General features: G+C 44.0%; 1 protein-coding gene across 5 annotated transcripts in view; it reads left to right on the top strand.

The window, feature by feature from the left end:
• Positions 1-14,392, top strand: part of SPATA13 (spermatogenesis associated 13) — a 158,827-nt gene that overhangs the window by 76,844 nt on the left and 67,591 nt on the right. For 2 of the 5 annotated variants that reach the window (XM_026790643.2, XM_005482511.4), the window contains exon 1: positions 8,877-9,181. The exons of the other annotated variants lie outside the window; for them this stretch is intronic. The gene's annotated coding sequence lies outside the window, so the exon portion shown is untranslated. Of the gene's footprint in view, positions 1-8,876; positions 9,182-14,392 lie in introns of those variants that run through there. 5 annotated transcript variants of the gene reach the window in all.

The following is a 14,392-nucleotide window of genomic DNA, read 5'->3' as shown; positions in this document are numbered from 1 at the left end:
AGGAATCTTAAGCATATTTAATGTTTGCTATATATAACAGATCTGTGTGATTTTATCTGAGTCATCCTCCTCCTACTTGGATGGCTAGTTGTTTACTTAAAACCAAAACACAAGTCTCTGGGGAAGCCATTGCCATAATCACTCTTTGGGTGGTTTGATTAGTGCAGTCACTTCTCTGAGGCATCTGAACAGTGTAAATTCTTGTTCCCACTGGTGAACACCCCAGGGTGTGCCAAGAAAGCTAAAGTAAATGGCACTAAGTTGAGGGGTTTAAAAAATTTTCTTTCAAAAAAAAAGATGATGTTGTCCCTCTGACAGTAACATACTTCTCTAGAAAACCACGGTTTTCTGTGTAACTTCCTGTGACTTTATAAAAAGTACATGCTGAGCTCTTTGCCCTTCTACAAATAGAGAAAATCATGTTTGTAGGAGGCTGAAGTCTTGTGTCAACTGACATTTAGTTGTAGCACCAGTGTGATTATAATCCAACAGCCACTGTATTTGACTCACTGACAGCTAAACCGGTGGCCCAATGTAGGAGCCATGACTGCTACTTAGCAAAACAGGGCGTGAATGCCACTGGGGCCCTTGCAGCTCAGAGAACTATTCCAGCAAAAGTCCGGAGTAAGCTTTGTGAAGGCTAGGCTGAGCCGTGTTTCTGTGAGCAGGGATTAGCAGGCAGTGTCAGCCCCTCACAGAGGGGCAGAAGATAAAACCCTGATGGAATATGCTCCACAGATCACAGTGGCTTTGCTGACCTTAAGGAGTTACAGAGGGTGAATTTCCAGAGGACCAGAAGGACAGCAACCTTGTCTTCACACGGGTGATGTTACCAAACTTTGCAGGGGTCAACCCCTCTACTAAACTTTTATGATCTGTAAGAGGTTCTGCTTAACTTTCCTTAATAGACTAACATTTCTACAGCACTTGTCAACAAGGTAATTAAGTACCTCCACATAGGAGTAAATATCTTCTAAATAACACAGTCCATTTAATTTGATTTTGACTTGCTGAATACACTCACACAGTGTGATGTCAGTACAGGTGCAAATGGTAAATACAGCCCCCACAGTGTGTCACCCATGTCAAAGTAAACATATTTCTGTTCTGAATAAGGAACCACTTTTTTCCCCATACCTGCTCCTGTCCTGAAATGCCAGCACATGAGTTGTGGCCCTATTCTGGGCTATTTGGTCACAGATGTTGTCTCGCCTTGCCAGTCTCCAGGAGCAGACTGTTTGGGAAGCCAGCTTCTCACCTCCAACTAAAAGCTGGGGCTGGAAAAGAAAACATGGCTATAACTCAATAATAGCCATCAGTGAACAAGATTATGTTCAGAATAATACTAAGATTATGTTCAGAATAATTTTGGTTGCCAGGCAACCAAAAAAAAAAAAAAAACCAAACCCAAAACCCAAAGAAACACCCTAAACCACAAAAACCAAAAATTCTCCTGACTTTCTTGGCATCCTGACAGTGTAGTGGCTGGATTGGATGGTGGCTGTACCCTGCTGATGTACTGAAGTCTTCCTGCGGTCCTGAGGTTCAAAGATTTCTCTGGGTAGTTCTAAACAACTCTTCTCCTTTGGTCCCAATAGGCTTGCAACCATCTGGGCTGCAGATCAGCTGGGCAAAAAGCTCTGTGTTTCTTGCCCTGGTGAACAGATAAGAGTAAAGGTCACCAAATTCAGATGAAGCAAGGAATAGTGAATTCCAAGGACTCTCCACTCTGTGCCATAGCTTCAGCTGCCAGACATTTAAACTCACAGGCTGTGAGCAAGATATGGCAAGTAAAATATGACAGGTGGCCAAGTTTATTTAATATGTTGGCTTTTCCACTGCTCTTAGCACTGTTATCAGAACACTTAATTTAGTTACATGGGGCAACATGGAAAAACACTGGCGAACATAAAAGAAAAAGCTGCTTCCAGGTAGCTTCCAAATTAACTATTAGTCCCTTTGCATTGCTGGAAATCTAATAAGGCACTGATTACATATAGGAGTAATGAGTTTTAAAATATGCTCAGCTTCAGCTTTTACATACATATTGCTCAAAAAGCCTTGGGGCGGGAAATATGAAGTCATCTTGTCAGGACCTAAGCACAGATACTATGAGGTCTTTTGAGTCGGCTCCTCAAAGGCTTTCTGTATATTCCCATATGGGATTCTTTTGGGATGGAGCCACTCTAGCAAGAATATGAGTTAATTAGCCCTCCAGTCCAGGACAGTCCAGCTAACTGGAGATTCCAAGTAAGTCAGCTCATGTGGCAAGTCCTCGGAAGCATGACAGCAGCCACCAGCTGAGGTCCAGCAGGTTCTGCGAGGGTTTGCTGTCCCAACTAGTATTCCCAGGGGCCTGAGAAGCCAGGCTTATCCATGCCAAAGAGTGAGATTTGCTTTGTAGAAGAGAAGACTTATTTAAAGGGACTTAAATGGACAAATTAGATATGCTTCCCACAGCCACACACCACCCTTTCCTCCTGTGGTTGCTTGAACGCTCAGTGCAGCATGACTAGAAAGTGCTGGAGCTGCCTAGAGCATGAAGGTGGATGATGGTCAGCTCCTTGTTCTCATGTTGGCTTGAAGCTGCATTTAACCAGACGAGGAGCCTGGGAGAACCTCAGACTACAGCATCCTCTGCAGACACAGGCACAGCATGATTTGCTACCTTCACTGGAACTCCAGCTTTTAGGACCTTCGTGCCCTGCCCTGCCTTCTGGCTGTTGATTAGGTTGATTTCGGGCAAGATTTCACTCTTCATACCTTCTTCACCCATTCTTCCTCTCACTTCTCTTCACCGTGCATCTTTGCTGCTTGCCTTGTTGCCAGCTCTGGCACTGCTCCAATGACAGAATAAGAATAAGCCAATTCAACTCACAAGAATGGCAGAGAATTAAGTCAGGACAAGTAAATACGGAGAGGGAGGAATCTGGAAATGGGGATAGATGGAAAGGGAAATTGGTGAGGAGGACAGTAAAGGCCTTCTTTCCATGGCAGCCAGATTTTAACTTCGTTCAATGGTCAGAGGTTACTGGTGGAGTTGGTATCACAGCTTGGGCTACATGCAGATACATTACCCATTTAAAAAACAGTATTCCAATATTGATTGATTGGTGATGTGTCGCAAGAAGGCTGTGCTTGGGAAAGCATACAGCTTCCAAGTCCTGCCTCTCTGAGCACTTCTCATCCAGAAGATTCATGGCTAGAAGAGGAAATTTAAAACTGTCAGTCAAGGCAGGATGCAGGTCTTTCAACTTGTTATGTCAGCTGAGCAAGAGATTTGAACACTAATGTTGGGAGACCTTTGAAAGGATTTTCATTTTTAGAAGGCAAACTACCTCTTCAAAATGTCACCTTTCTGTAAGCAGACATTTAAAAAGTAATTTGAAATCACTCCCCCAAGTGTTCAGCCCTGTCTGAAACATGACCAGCTACAGCAACCTGCACAGCACAAAAGCCAGCAGGGAGGAGGCAGAATGTCACCCTATAAGTATCTGCTAGAAAATATAATACAAAAAGAAGTGACATTCCCCAAATCCTTCTGAAGAAAAGCCAGGGGTGATTGCACCAGCCTGGTATGCTGGCACTCGGGCTGGTATTTGACACTCCCTGAATTTCCTTCCTCCTCTGTGCAGTTGTATTTCATTAGCTGGCAAGTGCCAGCGGGAGGAGGAAGATGATGTCAGCATCTGTACCTGGGCTGGAGTAGAGCTGGTGTAGGCTTGCAAGCAAAGCAGTCAAGAATCACCAAGGTAACTTGGTAAACCAGAAGGCAGGAGCTCAAATGAATGTAACAAGGCCCGATGAAAAGAGAGTAATTAATCTTCCACTGGTTTTCCCGATTTTTCTCCTACTGTCCTCTGGCAGTGTATCCAGGTACAAGTATTGCGTCATCTGAATGGATGCCTTGGTGATTCAAAGCTCCCAGGTCCCTGAAGGGCAAAGGAGCTGCACAGCAGCTTTAAACAAATTAACACTTTCCGGGGACTTGTTCCTGTCTATGTCAAGAAAGAGCTTTTCCTTGAGAGGAGATGAAAGGTCCCCAGCCTTGTGCAAACCATCCATCTATCCTCACCACAGCTTGTAAAGTATGTGCTGGGACAGATCTCAGGCTCAGCTAGGAAATAGCAATACCAGCTATTGTTCAGGGAAGGCTGCAGATGACCCATGTAAAGATGTTATTGTACACTGAGCCCTTCTTTCCCTTCTTTTCCCATCACAATGCACTCCAGCCCAAGCATGGTCTGGGTTCCTCACTGCATGTTCTGAATGCTCCATCACACCTCTGTGACCTGGTTCATCTCACAGGCTATGAAAAACAGGAAAAATAAAAAAAAACATTTTCTGTCAGTTAAGTGAGCTGACCTGGTTCATCCAATTGTTCAGAGGAACGGTGGAGTTGGCATGAGGTGGGGGCAAAGACAACTGTCCATGAGAGAGAGGAGACTCTGCCCTGTTTCAATGGTAATAAGGCATTAAGCAAGGCATGCACCTGGTGAAACCTTACCCTCTGATGCAGTGATATAATTGCTCATTTCGTCATTCCCTGGCACACTTCTGTGAAAATGATCTGTACTTGCCTCAGGGATTTTCACAGGAGATTTTTTGTTTTCCAGATCATTTTGAGACTGAGGGGATACAAAAGCTGCCACCCTGTTGGCAGGTCTGAGGAGGCAGTAATCTTCATGGAAGTGTGAGAGGGATAAAGAAATAACCTCTTAACCCTGTTAATCTGTGGCCTGGACAACATCTCTAGCTGTGTCCCAAGGGTACAGTCAGGCAGTATATCTGAACCGGGCTTAAAGATAACTGCTGCCAAAAAGTGCCAGGCAGCCGCCTCTCTTCCCTTTCCACTTGTGTGCACTCCTACTATTGCCCTTGGAGCATCACTGATGCTCATCTTGAATCTGTGGTGAGCTGGTAAAGGAGTTACTACAGGGCAAAACAATCCCACGGGAAGAAAATGAAGATTTTTCTACTCATTGAGAGGGATAGATCAGGTTATGGTAAAGTCAGACCAACTCCAGCTCCAGCATAGAGGACAGCTGTGTCATCACCAGCTGCTGCTGTGAGTTGTCACAGCATCATCATCAAGAGCTGTGGGCAACAAACACATAACACTTGCACTCCCATTTGAATATAGGATGCTTACCTCATCAGTCATGGTCTATTTGCTGTAGCTGATATATCCACAACTGTTGTATTTAGGGGCCACCATCAATAATGATCAAAAATAAGATAATGCTGAGATACTTTCCAGAACAGCATACTGAACAGAGGTATGTGCACAAAGTTTAGAAAGCTTGAGCAAATGAAACAGCCACAAAATGAGTTCAGTTAATTGGCCTGCTTTGGGTAAGGGGCATCCCTTCAAAAACCAGGAATTTCAGCTTTAGCTTTTTAAAGAGTGGACCACAAACCTTGTTTGTTTCCTGTATGCTTTTATTCTTGGTTTTGCCTTTTCAGTTTGCCTCAGTATTTTGTGGGTTTTTGTGAGCTGTGTCTGGTGGACTGAGTAGGACCCCAAGGAAATAATTCTGTGAAACTCTATTTATGGCCGGAGCACCTAGGAGGTCAATCTTAAAATGGGAAAGAGTTCTCAGCCCCAGCTCTGACAATCTGCTAATCCCTCCAGTCACTGTTGAAAAGATATTTGAGACTTCCATTGCTGGACATAAATCAGTATCACATTCTATAGCAGAGTTCAAGAATGCCTATAGAAAGTTTATGATTTGCATTAAGGGCTTTGTGGGTTCCTGTGCTTTCCTTGTACTGTTTTGTTCCCTATGGCTAAGGCCGTACCCAAAACTCCCACCCCACCGTGCATCCCCCAGCAAATAGGTCTTAGGCACCCATTGCAATGTAAATAGATTCCGAATACGTGGCCAGAATAATTAAGCTTTAAAATTCTAGCTGAAAATCCATTGTCACACAAAACGGACCATACAGATAAGAAGGAGGTAATGAGAACAGCCTTTTACTGTCTGCACTTAACCATAAATGCTGGCCAGAATTCAGGAAGGATTAGGTGTTTCTACAGGAACCCAGAGCATTTGCAAACATAGCACTAAGCAGCTGCTAATGGCTCTGGGCCAGAGCCCATTTCTTGGGTTCATTCACTCCTTTCCTTTCTGGAACACCGTTACTAAAGGCCGTAGGAGTTTTCTGCCATCTCATCAGTGTAGAGGTTCATCTTCAATAGCAGGTCTAGTAAGTGTGTTTGTGCAACCTTCTGTTATCTTCTTAAATCCTGTTGATTATGTTGTCAAATTAATACAATTCTTAGTTATCTATGTGCGGTAAGACAATCTAATTGTTATATAATTTTTAAGTAAGCACTGCAAGCAGGTTATTTTCACATTTTGGTTAAAAGTTTTCAGAAAAACAAAGCTAAACAGACTTAGCTCAAACGATATTGAAAAATAATATAGAACATATGCGATTTCACACCCCACCCTTACTCCCAACTGATAGCTTATTTCATGGATCTGGGCTCAATTTACAAAAAGAAGAGTGACTTTAGTACTTACAATTTTGCTAACGTTGGAATATTTGTTTGGTATGCACAATGTACAGTAATAAATCAGTTTAACTTCTTGTATATTTTATCATTTTTTGCTAGACGATGATACATTATTTGAAGTTGAGGTTTTGAGTTGGTGAAAACTCTGGTTTTCTATAGCCAGAGGTTTACAATCTGTAGGACAAGGAAAGAGTGTTATCCCATTTGACTGGGAGAGCTCAGGCACAAACAAGCTTAGATGGAAATTTAAAAATACAAATAACCTAGAGAAATTGGGGACTGCTGTTCTGCTGTCCCACTGCACAGCCCACCCATTTGCCTGGACTGCATCCAGCAGTTGCACAACTGTAGCCAGGTCAGTTTAACAAGCCGATGAAATAGGAAATGATGGCTTTTGGGTCCATTGGTTTTCAACTGGATCAACCCACTGAACGGCTGCCTCAGTTGCCCCAGCACATTTGCAAACACAGACTGGGGGCAAGGGATGCATGGAAAAGATGAGGGTGACATTCACCTTGAGCCTCGCTGCTCAGGTGCAGTGTCAGACCGAGCTCAACAGCAAGTCCAAAGAAAATCTGGGCAAAGGTGTAGCTCCCTCCCACCACCTTGGAGCCACCAGAGCTACAAACGCTTTCAATAATTCCATGGGTTTCACTGAATGGAGCCAGAGTACAGGGTTAGTGGTCCACCCTTTTAGACCTGCTTTGAAATGTATTAAAAACTGTACCAAACCTTATCTAGTGAAAATATTTTGTCTTCATATGCACAGTGAAATATACAGCAGAGCCAGAGCTTTACAACAGAGCTTTACAAACTTTATAATACATATCACTTTCTTAAAACATATAAGCACCTATATGGTTGATATGGGGTCAGGAAATCAGCTGGTGATAATTTGAGAAATATGTACTGATGCTGGGACTATATTTGAGTATCTATCCTTAAAAAATCTAATGAAACGTCATCAAAGGGTGTGACTTCCAAAGCTGTGAATGCGCATTTAAGCTTCCCCTTTCTTTCCTCTTTTCTTTTCTCATTTAAATGACAGCTCTGGAAATGATTCTCAGCTATTGCCCGTAAAAAGATGTGGATTAAGAATTTACCTGATTTTTTTGTTTCGTTTTGTTTATGTTTAGTTTGTTTTGTTTTGTTTTCGGAGGGGAGGGGAGAAGAAGAGGATGGTCATGATGTGAAGAAAATGAAGCTGCCTGGGCATGATGTGAAGAAAATGAAGCTGCCTGGGTATTGAGGGGAAGGTTATGGTCAATTGTAATGAATTTCAAGGCTGGAGGAAAATCCTAGATCTCTCACTCTATGTGCTCTGCTGCTTCCGAGCTTAAGCATGCATTTAACCCGGATCAGAGAGAAAATTGTCCGTAGTAAATAATACACAATTAGACCCTGAAAGATATTTGTAAATCAAGTAGTTTTAAAGGCAACATTGAGTTAAAACATTGAAACGTTGCTTGTAAGACTCTTTTCAACTCGAAATACCAAGGTTCGGGTTTTGTTATTTTACCCCCCACCCCCATCCTTTAGCAACTGGGGTCAAAAAAGCCCTGCAGGGTAGCATGGTTTGCACAAGCCTGCCAGGCTGCTCCCATAGCCTAAATTACCAGTAAAAGGGCTGGAAATCTGCATGCAGGTCTGTGTAGGGTAGCAGCACTTTGGATGAGGGGATGCATTAAAACCCATTAAACCCCACGTGATCCCTGCAGCACAATTCTCTTTTATCTTTCTTCTCTCCACTGCCCGGAGACTAAAGAGCTCATCTCCATAGGGCTCATCTCCATAGAATTGGGAAAGCAAAGTCTTCCACAGGCTTTACTTGTTTCTGACCCTTTGCTCTTTCTCACAGAATCTGCTGTAGATTTACAAATTTAGTTCGGAACTTTTAAAATGTTCTAATCATCTTTGAAGAAATCAGATAAATATATCTGAATAAGTTAGGGGGAAAATACAAAACATTTTGTGACCTCCTGAAAAGTTCCTAAATTTTTGCTTCACTTAGGTATTAGAAATGGGCTGTTTATCTGAATAATTATTTTTCCCCCCTTTTACTTGGTATTACATTTCTTTCAAAGACTCGTGGAAGTCGTTAATGTTATCTGCTGTAATGAAGCAACCCCTTGGTCTTGGTGGGAAATCTAGAGTATAAACATCCAGTCTCTTTATTTCTTCCTTGGAAAAATAAAACCACACAAACCAGCACGCTGCACTGGATAAATCTTTTACATAATGAATTGTTTATGCAGAGGGCTTCTGAAAGGGGCAAAAACTTAAATGAGGTTGCTATGTCAACAAACGACGGGATTTAGGCATTTTTCTCAAGGACTTAGGTCTGCAGAAGACCGGGGGAGAATTTATGGAGCGTGTTGTGCTGACACCCTCCCAGCTGTTCCTGCCCCCGAGCGGAGCAGGCAGGGAACGGCTCCGGGAGCGGCGGCGCCTTCGGGACCCGCGGACGCTCGGCGGGCTGGGAATCCTCACGGAGGGAAAGCCTAAAGGGCTGCTCGCAGGCAGGGGCGGTTCGGGGAGAACGAGAGCGCCCCTGCTTTCCTCCCTGCTCAGCGGAGAGCCTTACGTGATTTCTGGGAAAGCTTTGTGCGTGCAAGCGTCTGCTGCGCTTTCCGAGGAGCCGGCAGAGCGGCAAGGCAGGTATTTTCTCTCACGAGTTTCCTTTCGTGCTCTTTCCCCGCTCCCTCGCCAAGTTAGGAGCGCCCACCAACATCCCGCTCCTCCGAGCGTGCCCGCCGGTGCCGCGTCCTGGGAATGGCTCTGGGGACACCCGGGGGGAGCGGGGGCTCTGCGGGCTGCCAGGAGTGCCCCTCGGAGCTGCGTGTCCCGGGAATGGCTCTGGGGACACCCGGCGGGAGCGGGGGCTCTGCGGGCTGCCGGAGCGCCCCTCGCAGCCGAGCTTCGGCCCAGCCGCGGGGCTCTGCGGCTCTGGGCTGCCCTGGGACTGCGGCCCGACCAGAATTGTGAAACCTAATCCACGCTCGAGTGATGCTATCTCCAGTTTGGGGTTATTTGGGGGTCGTGAGCGCTTGTGGGTTTTGTTATTGCATGCATCAGGTCTTGTATGTGCGTGTGGTCATTCCTGTTCATGTCTGATCTCTCAATATTAGAAATTAGTTAGGATGCCTGAGAATAGTATAAGTTGCTGAGGGGATTCAAGTGTTGTCTAGGACATGAGGAGATGGGCTGGAATCCGCACATGTGTAGCTGGAGTTGTTTTGTGCAGATGCTCTACATCCTTCTCCTGTAGAGCTGCCCATGGCTCATACCTCCTTTTCCAGCACAGATCTCTGGCAATTCCCCCACCTTATCCTTATGTATCACAGCTAGTCTCATTTGGATAGTTAGCTCACGGGATTTTGAAATTCATCACACAAGCACATTTTTTACTGTGAAAGTGAAGCCAGTGTGTAGCATTTTCTTCTTTCTTTACACCCACAAACTCAGAGTCTTAAAAAGCTTCTGCCTTCTCAACTCTGAAACAGAAAATGGGGCCTCATGTATCAGACCAAAGAATAACCATCACAGTGCTCCTGTAGGAAAAGAACAGCTGTGTGGAAAGATCAATAAACAGCACCAGTTGCTTCAAAAGTCGTAAAATGGAAAGACTCCACAAAATAAAATGTGTGGCAGGAGACCCTGGCTCCAGACACTGCAGGAGAACTCCTGGGAAATGCAGTAATTAGTGGGAAGTCTCAGACTTGTTTTCTTTCGGTGGTTCCATGCATAAAAATATTTGGTTTAGGAGATGAAATCACAGTGGTAGGAAGAAATACCTGTGTGAAATGAAAGCCTGTTTATGCTTAATGCATTGGAGAAATGGTTAATGAATGGTTTATGTCAGTGAAAATAAAACACAATGTTGCCAAGGCCACAGACCTCAGGTGAGCTGTGTATATGCTGGCTGGTCCTGTGAGCTGAAAGCATCTGGAGTTGCTTTGGTTTTTTCACTCTTTAAACAAACAAACAAAAAAAAAGTGATAACCTGTTCCAGTGATATTTTCTTTTTTCTACCTGCCTTTTCACAATACTGTAGCTCTTTGTTACTGTAGCTCTTCACTCCTTTGCTTAATCTGCATATTTCCCTAAGTTTTCCTTCATTGCCAAGAGAGAAGAATCATTTGGGAAGGCCCAGCCTTCTCCTTGATGGCTCTCTCTTGCCTCTCCAGGTCACCACTTGGCGGCCCCTCTGTCACCTTCGCAGATCTCTCCTCCCCACCCCTTGCTCTCCTCAGCTGCTCAGGATGTGAAGGTCCTTCCTCATTGCTTTCACATCTCCTCCAGCCCGGTCCTGGGCTTGAGGAGATGTGATCCTGCTCTTCTGCTTGGATCCTGCTGCTGCTTTCCTGCTCACATTGGCCAGCCTGTGCCACCTCCTTCCAGCTCTGTCACCACCTGGGGGACTGTTGTTTTCCCTGAGAGAACCCTGTCACAGCTACTTTCCTAAAGAATGCCACAGGTTCCACAATGATGTCCTGTAAAGGAGAAAGAGCTGCCTAGGATTCTAGATTTGCTGCCAGGCACGGTGTGCAGAATTCATGCAGAACTCTGAGTCTATTTACTCCATGCAAGTGGCTGTAGAAGTACCCAGTGAAGGGTTGCTTTTCTTCCCTTTCCCTTCACCTTTCCTCTTGAAGATTTTTGACAACTGTGTGTCCCTGAGCTTGGACCTTGAGGTGTGATTGAGAGACAAATTAAGTTTTCTAAATGTTAATAAAGCTAAATCCTAAAATGAGAATAACTTGTGTTGTGTAGGGGTTTGAATACATGTGAAAACTTTATAGTAGAATAATGGCAGTAACTTAAAGCTCTTCAACTCACGTTGTAGGGATTTCCAAGGGGATTGGAAGACATGGGTGAGACCCAGATGCAGTGCTTGCTCCATGCTGTGTGCCAGGGCAGTCGGTCCCTCCTGCCTCTTCCTTCCCCAATTGTTTCCTGCCCCTAAATCATGACATGGAAGCCTGCAGTCCAGCAGAGATGTACACCAGTGTGTTCTGTCACTATTATAACAGTATTAGTAGTAGAGTGAGCCTGGCTGACTTTACTGTAATGGCCAGTGGTCTGCTTTGGGCCTCACTTCTGCAACCTTTTGCTCTTATGGGATCTCATCCAAAGCTCACTGAATTCCCATTCACCTTGGTGGGCTTCCACTCTGCCTCACTGCAGCTAATATCACAGATAAGAGCTCCAGGACTGAGTTCTTTGATTCTGCCTGAAACTAGTATAAAGTTCTTCTAAGAGAAACCCTGAGTACCCCTTCATCCAGATAGCCAATAAGGATATTAAACAGGGCTGGCCCCAGTAGCGAGCTCTTGGAAACACCGCTGTTGGCCATCTGTCAGATGGATGCACATTCACCACCACACTCTGCCCTCAGAGCCTTTACCCAGTAAACAGTGCACCTGTCTATGCCATGAACAGCCAGTTTCTCCTGGAGGATGATGTGGTAGACATAAAATTGTGACTGCACTCTGTGGTGTGGGCACTTGTCACGCTCTGAAGTGAATGCATTGTTGGAGATACAGGAATCCTGAGAAGCTCTAGGAGAGCCATGTGTTTCTGCCTATGGACAGGGACTTTGTCTCATGGACATGATGGGCTATGCCCCACATCCCGTGTGCAGGATGTCCACATGCATGGCCTGAGGGTCTCATTGCTCACTGTGGCCTCTGGTAGGCTCAGTCATGGGTTATGTAGAAATCCTTGGCAAGTGGTCTAATTCCTCCTTTTCTAGTAAGACTACATTTTTCGATGGAAGAAGGTACTGTTTGAGCAGGTAAGGCTCATAAGGGAATGTAAAACCAAGTTAGTTTTTCCTTGCCCTCTTCTTTCATGCCCTTAGGTGAAACAAATTGATGGGCATAATTCCTGAAGACATGGAGCACCAAATATGCACTTCTCAGTGAAATGAGGATTTCCTTGTACACATTATAAATCCTTTCCAAAGGCTTTTCCCTTTTTGTTTATTAGTGCAATCAGCAAGCAAATCTCAAATGAATAACAATCAAATATGCCCAAGTTGTGAGTGGCTAATTGGTACTTGTTGACTTTCTTCCAATTTGCAGTGGCATTCCTGATAGTGGCATAACATGTCATCTGTTCTCAGAGGGGCTATAAATCTTCCCAGAGAATCACATATTTAATTACAAGTTTTTGTTTTTCCTCTCACTGAACACCAACATGTTGTCCCATGAGGTTTGAAAAGAACATAGTCTATTTACTTTATCTGTTTCAGTCCCTGTTTCTCCTGCAGTTTTTGTCTTCTAAATATAACTGTCCTCTAGATTCCAACACACAAGGAACAGAGTGGTTTGCCAATCCTTGATGCCACTTTCTCTGCATATTCTGTTTTCAGAGTCCTAGAAGTACGTAAGCAGAACTCATTTCTAAGAATTTATGAAGCTGGTCTGATAAACTAAGGCTGTTACTCAGAAAAAAGTTGGTGCCTCTTAATGAGTTGCATGAATGCTTTTTGCATGCAACATTTAAAGGGGAAGGGATAAAGGGAAATTATTTATGATAAATTGAACCTTTTAATGTGACTGTATCAGAAATATTTGTGGTTTGTGATGCTTGAAACATTACTATTATGAGCAAATGAAGATGCAGTATTCTTGTCTATTCCAAGTGTAAAAGACATAAGTGTTTATGGGAAAATCTAAGAGCTGGACACCATAATGCTTTTCCTGCCTGCTGTGATATAGCAGACTGCCATACCTATATGTGTTCCAGCTGAGGGGAAAAGGTCAAGGGCTGCGAGAAGGACTTGAATAAGGCCATGGAGGGTTTTAATGAGAGGATTTTAACAAGCTTCCCAACCAGATGAGAACTACATCTGTGGCTGAGCTCCTGCGGCAGTACAGAGCAGCAGCAGCAGCAGCAATGCTCATGTGCTTTGTGAAGCGTGGACAGCTTTTGAATGGCAGTTGTGTAATGAATTGATTTAGTAGGGGGCAGGCTCAGGACTCTTTTCTGCACCTGTCAAAAGCAAACCCATCTTCAAGGAAATCAGTGGCTATTTTGTACTGCTGGGACAGCTGACAGATCATTTGCTCAGGGAGAGACTTTTGGTTTTATGAGCCAATATATTCAAAGACTAGCCAAGACAATGTAAATCCCCACCATGTAAAACCAGCAACTCAAATTGCACAGCCTAACCATTGAAAAGTTATTTTAAGCCTTTCTGGTCTGTTTTAGACTTAAGCAAATTATCTGGCACAACTGACCAATTAGTAAAGTGAAGCAAAAAGAAAAATCACACAAGTTGGAATCTGGTGATGAAGAGATTTTATTTCTAGTTGTGACAGGTTTACCACTCTATTTAGAGATTTAGTGGCTGGCACACCTTTTAAAAGAAAAGAATTTTTTTTCCTGTATGAAATTGTTCTTCCCTAGCATATTGTAGAATTGTGAAATGCTGAGACAAGCATGTAGTCAGGGAGTGAACCTGGCCCATGTCATGTCTTACACTGTATTAATCTAAGAATGCTCTGATGGATTACTGTATACACACAAGGACAAACATGCACATATGATCTTCAGGACAAAACACTGGTACCAGATGTGGTAGGCAGGTAATGAGAACATGAAAGGTATTATGTTATATTGGTTGTAAGTCTTCCCTTTGACCTTCCTGGAAGAGTTTAAATAGCTCCTGCGTGTTAAACCCTATGTGCGTGAGGAGAGGTGTGACTTTGGATCTCAAGGCTTTAAGAGTGCCCATTTGAGCAGCTCTGTGCTGAGTGAGGCAGAGACTGGAAGAGCTTTGCAGCTTTATTTGTATGCTTTGCTTATGAATTTTGGGAAAAAAAGCAAGCCAAATTGATTCTTGGGGCCATCAGCTGAGCC

This window comes from Zonotrichia albicollis, chromosome 2, assembly GCF_047830755.1.
Source record: "Zonotrichia albicollis isolate bZonAlb1 chromosome 2, bZonAlb1.hap1, whole genome shotgun sequence".
In the NCBI taxonomy this organism is placed as follows: Eukaryota; Metazoa; Chordata; class Aves; order Passeriformes; family Passerellidae; genus Zonotrichia; species Zonotrichia albicollis.
The sequence above is the reverse complement of the archived record's forward strand: the minus strand, read 5'-3'. Positions and strand labels throughout refer to the sequence as shown.